This window comes from Primulina eburnea, chromosome 13 (assembly GCF_022965805.1).
Source record: "Primulina eburnea isolate SZY01 chromosome 13, ASM2296580v1, whole genome shotgun sequence".
Taxonomy (NCBI): domain Eukaryota; kingdom Viridiplantae; phylum Streptophyta; class Magnoliopsida; order Lamiales; family Gesneriaceae; genus Primulina; species Primulina eburnea.
This window is the reverse complement of record NC_133113.1, coordinates 23,213,303-23,222,391: the sequence shown is the minus strand read 5'-3', so window position 1 is coordinate 23,222,391 and position 9,089 is coordinate 23,213,303. Positions and strand designations below refer to the sequence as shown.

Below are 9,089 nucleotides of genomic sequence, written 5' to 3'. Positions count from 1 at the left end.
AAACATAAAGTATATAACATAAATCATGACAAACATATATATAAAATAAAATATGCAATATATGAACAAAGCTCAATTACCACGGGATAACTGGAGCAAATAAGTAATAGGATCTACACCACTCAAACTTTTCAATGTTCACTGGTTTGGTCAGAAAATCAGCTATATTGTCCTTCGTATGGATCTTCTGCATATCCAAGCTTCCTTCTTCTACTACTTCCCCACATAATGTGAAATTGTACTCCAATGTGTTTTGTCCTGGAATGAAACGCTGGATTCCTTGCGATGTGCAAGGCACTCTGACTGTCATAAAACAAAGGAACATTCTCTTGTTTGTGTCCGATCTCCTCCAATAATCTTTTAATCCATATTGCCTCCTTGCAAGCTTGAGTAGCCGCCATGTATTCTGCCTCTATTGATTTATATTGATTTATGTTTCGATTCAATCCTACCCCAAGCTTTTATTTAATTGATTTATATTTCGATTTGTGATTTTTTCTTGATTTTACTATTGTTTTATCCTTTTGTTAGAGCATATCTAACTTTAACAACCTTTTTTATATTGCGAGTGAGTTCGAGAGAATAGCTTGTGATAGGAACGAGTAGTATAATCCGTGGATCTACAAATTACATAGACATATGAAAATGGATACGCGCCGATAGTTATAGTCCTAAGGGTCGAAAACTAAGGGGTTTCATAGATCGATATGCGATTCACTCTTGATAAATAATTAAAGACATTTAATTACTTCATTGAGTAGAACTATTTTGGCATAGCTCGAGAGAGTGTGTCCAATTGAATAGGAAATCCTGTCGGAAGCATTCAATCACTATCGAACGAATTAATTAATTAACGAGGGGTAGGTGAACCGATATTCGCAATAAATTACTTTCTCATTAAGTTTTTAATCCACCATTTTAGATATTATATTTCATGAATCAATTCTTGAATAATTTTATTTGCATGTTTATTTGAGCATAGTGGTAATAATCAATCAATCAAATTTTCGTTGCTAAAGATTTGATAACTAGAAATAATAATTGTCAAATACAGTATTCAGTGGAACGATACTCGTACTCACGTACATTATACTATTACTTGACATCGTGCACTTGCGATTAATTTTTGAGCATACAAAATCATATTTTTATTAAGGATTCCACAGTGCAAGTTTTGCTCGATCAAGTTTTTGGCGCCGTTGCCGGGGACTGTTAATTCAAAATTTTATTTTTAGTTATTTTCTTCATCATTGTTTTATTTTTCTTGAGCTAACACTCCATATTCTATTCCAGAAATCTTTTTCAATGCATGCCAAAGTCACTTGATGTGGAGCTTGAGCAGTTTGACCTTGAAATCGAAAGAACTTTCCGCAGGAGAAGACAGCAGCAGAGACTTAAAGAACTGATGGAGAGGCACGAACGCGAGCATGAGGAGGAACACCATGAAGATAAACAAGTTGAGATGCCACGTCGTATACCGATGCTAGAGTATGCCCAGCTCTCTTTGGATGGTGCACGCCCCAGCATTGTGAGGCTGATTGTGCGGGCAAGCCAATTCGAAATCGAGCCAGCTATAATTCAGATGATCCAGAATACAGTCCAGTTTGGGGGATCTGCGTTAGATGACCCAAACACGCACATCGCAGATTTTCTTGAAATTTACGACACTTTTAAATTTAATGGAATTTCTGATGATGCTGTTAGATTACGTTTATTCCCTTTCTCCTAGCGTGACGAAGCTAAAGCATGGTTAAATTGTTTGCCTGTAGGTTCGATCACCACATGGGAGGATATGGCGAAAGCGTTTCTCATTAAATACTTTCCTCTATCTAAGACCATGAAGCTGCGGGCAGACATTACAACATTTGCTCAATTCGAGCAGGATTCTTTATATGAGGCATGTGAGTGCTTCAAAGATCTATTACGAAGATTCCCTCATCACGAACTTCCACTTGGGTTAGTCGTTCAAACCTTTTACTATGGCTTGCTTACTCCTAATCGTACTGTGATAGATGCTGCTACTTGTGGGAATCTGTTGAGAAAAACTGCTGAGGAAGGATATGAGTTGTTGGAGGAGATGGCCGCTAGCAGCTATCATTCTCAATCTGAAAGGAACAACCAGCGGAGAAGTGCATGAGTTCAGCAGGTAACTGACCTTTCTGCTATTACTGAACAACTTGATGTCTTGAACAGGAAATTAGACATCTTGAATATGGATGGCACATCTATGCGTCTTCAAGAGATATTATGTGATAAGTGTGGAGGTGAACACTTTGCAAAGGACTGTCAAGATGGCAATCCCTTCTATGTGCAATAAGAGGCACCGGTGAATCAAGTGGGAGTCCAAAACCGTCCAAAGATTTTTGAATCAAGTGGGAGCAACCACCAGTGAATCAAGTGGGAGCAACCACAGTAGCTCCCAGTAAAATACTGAGGTTATGATTATGGTATAAAACAGTTAAACATAAAGTATATAACATAAATCATGACAAACATATATATAAAATAAAATATGCAATATATGAACAAAGCTCAATTACCACGGGATAACTGGAGCAAATAAGTAATAGGATCTACACCACTCAAACTTTTCAATGTTCACTGGTTTGGTCAGAAAATCAGCTATATTGTCCTTCGTATGGATCTTCTGCATATCCAAGCTTCCTTCTTCTACTACTTCCCCACATAATGTGAAATTGTACTCCAATGTGTTTTGTCCTGGAATGAAACGCTGGATTCCTTGCGATGTGCAAGGCACTCTGACTGTCATAAAACAAAGGAACATTCTCTTGTTTGTGTCCGATCTCCTCCAATAATCTTTTAATCCATATTGCCTCCTTGCAAGCTTGAGTAGCCGCCATGTATTCTGCCTCTATTGATTTATATTTCGATTCAATCCTACCCCAAACTTTTATTTAATTGATTTATATTTCGATTTGTGATTTTTTCTTGATTTTACTATTGTTTTATCCTTTTGTTAGAGCATATCTAACTTTAACAACCTTTTTATATTGCGAGTGAGTTCGAGAGAATAGCTTGTGATAGGAACGAGTAGTATAATCCGTGGATCTACAAATTACATAGACATATGAAAATGGATACGCGCCGATAGTTATAGTCCTAAGGGTCGAAAACTAGGGGGTTTCATAGATCGATATGCGATTCACTCTTGATAAATAATTAAAGACATTTAATTACTTCATTGAGTAGAACTATTTTGGCATAGCTCGAGAGAGTGTGTCCAATTGAATAGGAAATCCTGTCGGAAGCATTCAATCACTATCGAACGAATTAATTAATTAACGAGGGGTAGGTGAACCGATATTCGCAATAAATTACTTTCTCATTAAGTTTTTAATCCACCATTTTAGATATTATATTTCATGAATCAATTCTTGAATAATTTTATTTGCATGTTTATTTGAGCATAGTGGTAATAATCAATCAATCAAATTTTCGTTGCTAAAGATTTGATAACTAGAAATAATAATTGTCAAATACAGTATTCAGTGGAACGATACTCGTACTCACGTACATTATACTATTACTTGACATCGTGCACTTGCGATTAATTTTTGAGCATACAAAATCATATTTTTATTAAGGATTCCACAGTGCAAGTTTTGCTCGATCAAGTTTTTGGCGCCGTTGCCGGGGACTTTTAATTCAAAATTTTATTTTTAGTTATTTTCTTCATCATTGTTTTATTTTTCTTGAGCTAACACTCCATATTCTATTCCAGAAATCTTTTTCAGTGCATGCCAAAGTCACTTGATGTGGAGCTTGAGCAGTTTGACCTTGAAATCGAAAGAACTTTCCGCAGGAGAAGACAGCAGCAGAGACTTAAAGAACTGATGGAGAGGCACGAACGCGAGCATGAGGAGGAACACCATGAAGATAGACAAGTTGAGATGCCACGTCGCATACCGATGCTAGAGTATGCCCAGCTCTCTTTGGATGGTGCACGCCCCAGCATTGTGAGGCTGATTGTGCGGGCAAGCCAATTCGAAATCGAGCCAGCTATAATTCAGATGATCCAGAATACAGTCCAGTTTGGGGGATCTGCGTTAGATGACCCAAACACGCACATCACAGATTTTCTTGAAATTTACGACACTTTTAAATTTAATGGAATTTCTGATGATGCTGTTAGATTACGTTTATTCCCTTTCTCCTAGCGTGACGAAGCTAAAGCATGGTTAAATTGTTTGCCTGTAGGTTCGATCACCACATGGGAGGATATGGCGAAAGCGTTTCTCATTAAATACTTTCCTCTATCTAAGACCATGAAGCTGCGGGCAGACATTACAACATTTGCTCAATTCGAGCAGGAGTCTTTATATGAGGCATGTGAGCGCTTCAAAGATATATTACGACGATTACCTCATCACGAACTTCCACTTGGGTTAATCGTTCAAACCTTTTACTATGGCTTGCTTACTCCTAATCGTATTGTGATAGATGCTGCTACTTGTGGGAATCTGTTGAGAAAAACTGCTGAGGAAGGATATGAGTTGTTGGAGGAGATGGCCGTTAGCAGCTATAATTCTCAATCTGAAAGGAACAACCAGCGGAGAAGTGCATGAGTTCAGCAGGTAACTGACCTTTCTGCTATTACTGCACAACTTGATGTCTTGAACAGGAAATTAGACATCTTGAATATGGATGGCACATCTATGCGTCTTCAAGAGATATTCTGTGATAAGTGTGGAGGTGAACACTTTGCAAAGGACGGTCAAGATGGCAATCCCTTCTATGTGCAATAAGAGGCACCGGTGAATCAAGTGGGAGTCCAAAACCGTCCAAAGAATGATCCGTATTCGAACGCATACAATCCTGGATGGAGGCAAAATCCCAATTTCTCAAGGGGTGTCCAAAACAGCCAGAATCGACCACAGGGAGGACAACCGTATGGAAAACAACCGATGTACAGATCTGACCCTCCTAGAGAAGAAAAGTCCAATTTGGAGCAGATGATGTCGAAGTTCATTTCAGCCACTGAGATTAGACTACAGAATCAGGATGCATTGATAAAGGGGCTAGAGAATCAGATTGGGTAGTTAGTAAAGATGATAGCAAGTAGAGAGCCAGACACCTTGCCAAGAAACACGGAGACTAACCCGAAAGAACAAGTGAAAGCCATAGCATTGAGGAGTGGAAAAGTGCTTGAACAAGAGGAAAAAGAAAAAGAGGATCAAGGAAAAAAAGCGGTTGGTACGCACACATGTAAGTCTTCTAACTTTACACCAGCACCCACTGCACAATCCAAAATTGTTATACCCCCTCCTTTTCCTGCAGCATTGAAAAAAGCAAAACTTGATGCGCAATTCGGTAAGTTTCTTGAGGTATTTAAAACATTGCATATCAATATTCCTTTTGCTGATGCCTTGATGCAAATGCCGAGTTATGCTAAATTTCTGAAAGACATCTTTGCTATAAGAGGAAGTTGGAGGATCACAGGACGGTAAAATTAACTGAGAATTGCTCTGCATTGGTACAAAACCAGATCCCACCAAAGCTAAAGGATCCAGGGAGTTTTTCTATCCCTTGCATTATTGGTGATGTTGTTTTTCCTAAAGCTTTATGTGATCTTGGTGCGAGCATTAATCTTATGTCTTTATTTGTATTCAAGAAACTTAGATTGGGCGAGCCTAAAACGACACAGATTTCCTTGCAATTAACTGACGGATCCAACATCCACGAGGAGTCAAAGAATATGTGTTGGTAAAAGTGGGAAAGTTTACATTTCCTACAGATTTTGTGGTGCTTGATATGGAAGAGGATAGGGAGATGCCTTTGATTTTAGGGAAACCGTTCCTTGCAACTGGCAAGGCCGTGATTGAAGTGCAAGAAGGGAAGTTGAGATTGAGAGTGGGAAAGGAAGAAATCACTTTTAATGTTTTTAACGCTCTTAAGCACACACTGCACACTAATGATTATTTTATAGTTGATTCATCGGATTCACTTGTGTGTCAATTTGTGCAGGATGATATGAAGGACCCATTGGAAGCCACGCTCACCACTGAATTGAAGGAGGATGAACTTGATGAAGAAAAATCTGCAAGAGTGGCGTACTGTAATGCCAACCATCAATGGAAGAAGCCAGAAAGGATGAAATTGGAGGACATGGGGGATCGAAGAGATTTGACCCCTCAGAAGTCAAGCATTGAGGAACCGCCAACATATGAGCTAACCACGGCCTCCACACCTGAAGTACGTGTACTTAGAGCGTACAAAGCTAGCACCTGACAATACCATCACGACGAGAGAATTCAAAGAAGGTGAAGCTGTGCTGCTATACAACTCCAAGCTGTGCCTGTTTCCTGGCGAGCTCAAGTGAAGGTGGACGGGCCCTTACATGATCACCAAGGTATCCTCCTTGGGAGACATAACTCTGAGAGATGAAAAAAATGAGCAATTCACAGTCAATGCTCAACGACTGAAGAAATATTTAGGTGGCACAGGGGAACGACAAATTGGAGTTACTCTATTCCAAAACAATCAGAACTGAGGGGAACCTGCAGTCTAGCTCTCGACTATAAATTGAGAACTAATTTCTTTCCCTCTCTACTCGTTTTAATTTTCTTTCTTGTACTTTTGTTTAGTTTTACAGTTTCAGTATGACTATCTTCAGCAGGGGGATGCAGCCGGAGTGCCACCACTGGAGCACGACGAGGAGGACCTTGATCAGGGGAGTTCACTGCTTCCCCTTCTTTTCATTTCCATTTTCTATTGCTTTATGTTTTATTTCTAATTGTTGTTTCATTTGGGCATTTATTTTGCATTTTTCTCCATGTATGTATTAATGTTTGCATTTCTGTGTTTTTTTCTTTGGTGCAATGAGGACATTGCACACACTTAGTATGAGGGGATCGTTTTTCGTATTTGTCTTGCATGAGTGTCAGATGATGGTGAAACTAGTAAATTGGTAGCCAATGATGATTTTGGGCTAAATGAACTGCATGTTGCTTAATCTTATCACTCGTTATGAATCCCCCGGTGATTTAACAAGTCCCTCGGTGAATTAAAATCTTTTTATGCACACATAGTGGATTTTGATAGTGGTGTCGATGCCAGTTAAGTTCAAAATAATTTGTGAGGGGAACTAGAGAAACATAAGATGGGAGTAGAACTTGAATGATTACCTGTTGAAATGAGTGACCAACAAGTAGCATGAACTCAAGTAGAAAATCCTTCATCCAATCGTGCATAGGACCGAAAAATTCATCCCTAGGCCAGATAAATAAACATACCCTATATCCCAAACCTAGGGAGTACGCATCAGAAAACTATGCGGCAAAAAAAAGGGGATGTAAGGTGTGGGGGAGCCAAAAAGAGATGAAATCCTATCCCAAGGCTAAAAAGATGGAGATATAAGGCATTGAGAATTGTCGGAAAAAATTTCTGACAAGTGCATATTGAAAATGATCTACGTACTCTCAATCTTTCTGAACCACTTGAGCATTTATGGCTGTTGACTCCCTACATTTTGTTGTTCAACTATGAAACTCAAACACTTTTTGTGTTTATTGGTTGGTCCCAAATAGAAACAGAACTCAGGGAAGAGAAACTTGCGTTGACTTGTTGATTCGGCGACCCACATGATTTGCGAATAAAACTATTCGAAACACAAGATAGAAAATTCCACAGCACACACGACCACACTTTTTGGAAAAATAAAAATGTTTTGTGATGTTTTGAAAGGGTTATTAATGGATGTTGTGATTTGACTAATTGGATGTGGTCCACAAACCCGCAGAGGCAGGAGATGTCAGTTTGCTACTTCGCCATCAGTTTTGTTATTTTAGTACTTTCACTTTGTGTCTGTTTCATGTTTTGGGTGTGGTCTGTAACCTATTTTTGCTTGAGGTCAAGCAAACGGTTAGTATGAGGGGGTTGATATAGGTGGATTTTACGTGTTTTTCGTATCATGTTATTTCGCAGTGTGTTGCATTTATCATTTAGATTGCATGCATTTTGTGTTGTTTTAGCATAATTTATGTTTTCTTGTTGCTCATGTGGTTAATTGGTGAAAATGCAGGAGATTTGTGAAGAAAGTGAAAATAAAAGGGAGAAATTCGAAAGTCATCCGCCCGGGCGCACATTTATGTCTGCTCGGGCGCATCCAAGGCATGAGAAAAAGAAGTTTGTGCAAAAGCTATCCGCCCGGGCGCATCAAAGGAAATGTGAAAAATAAAATCAGCGCAAGCCATCTGCCCGGGCGGAAACTTATGTCCGCTCGGGCCCGCCGGTATTTTTGGAAAAAATTTTGGACGATTCCTTACCTTATTTTCTGGATATGGATGATATGGAAGGGTGGGCAGGACGATTTTAGAGATGATTCCGACATTTTTCAGCAGCCACCAGAAGCCTTGGAGAGAATTTTGCGCTTGGATTGAAGATTCGAAGATTTCCGGGCATCATCTTTGCATTTTTCGTCAAATCTAATATTTCTAATTTAGTTTTTATCTTTTAAACATTGTTGTGTTTATGTTTATTATGAATTCGAGTTGCTAAATTTAAATATTTTTTGGGATTTAAGGGGATACTACCCCAAAATTTGACTTAATTGATTTATATTTCGATTTGTGATTTTTTCTTGATTTTACTATTGTTTTATCGTGTTGTTAGAGCATATCTAACTTTAACAACGTTTAAAGTATCGGTTAGAAGGTGATAAGTGTTTAGAAATGGGGGGGTTTAATAAATACTCACAGATTATAATTTTTTTTCGAATATTGGGTTCAGTTTAATGACAAACTGACACTCGGTATCTTGTCAGTCGATAACAATCAGTTTAACTGAAAAAAAGTCACGGAAGTAAACTGACTGAAAGATAGAATAACTGATAGTAACTGAAAGAAAATGCACACGATTTGTTTCTGGATGGTCGGAGAATAGAATAACTCCTACGCCACCCCTTCTATCATGAAGATAAGATTTTCACTAAAAGACTTTGATCGAATACAAACGTTGTACTGACCCAATTCAGTTTGGACTTAACGCTACCAAAACTGAAACTATTAGTTCACAATAAATTTTACAGTGCGTGACTGAATATAACACAACTGGATGAATCTAACAAAGAT

The 9,089-nt window shown here is 38.5% G+C and overlaps 2 non-coding genes across 2 annotated transcripts; both read right to left on the bottom strand.

Moving 5' to 3' along the window:
- Window positions 1-1,841: 1,841 nt before the first annotated feature.
- Window positions 1,842-1,947, bottom strand: LOC140811014 (small nucleolar RNA R71). Its single transcript, XR_012113407.1, has one exon. It is a non-coding gene; the product is annotated as a small nucleolar RNA R71 (small nucleolar RNA).
- Window positions 1,948-4,290: 2,343 nt separating this feature from the next.
- LOC140811004 (small nucleolar RNA R71) lies at window positions 4,291-4,396 on the bottom strand. Its single transcript, XR_012113398.1, has one exon. It is a non-coding gene; the product is annotated as a small nucleolar RNA R71 (small nucleolar RNA).
- Between the last annotated feature and the right edge of the window lie 4,693 nt (window positions 4,397-9,089).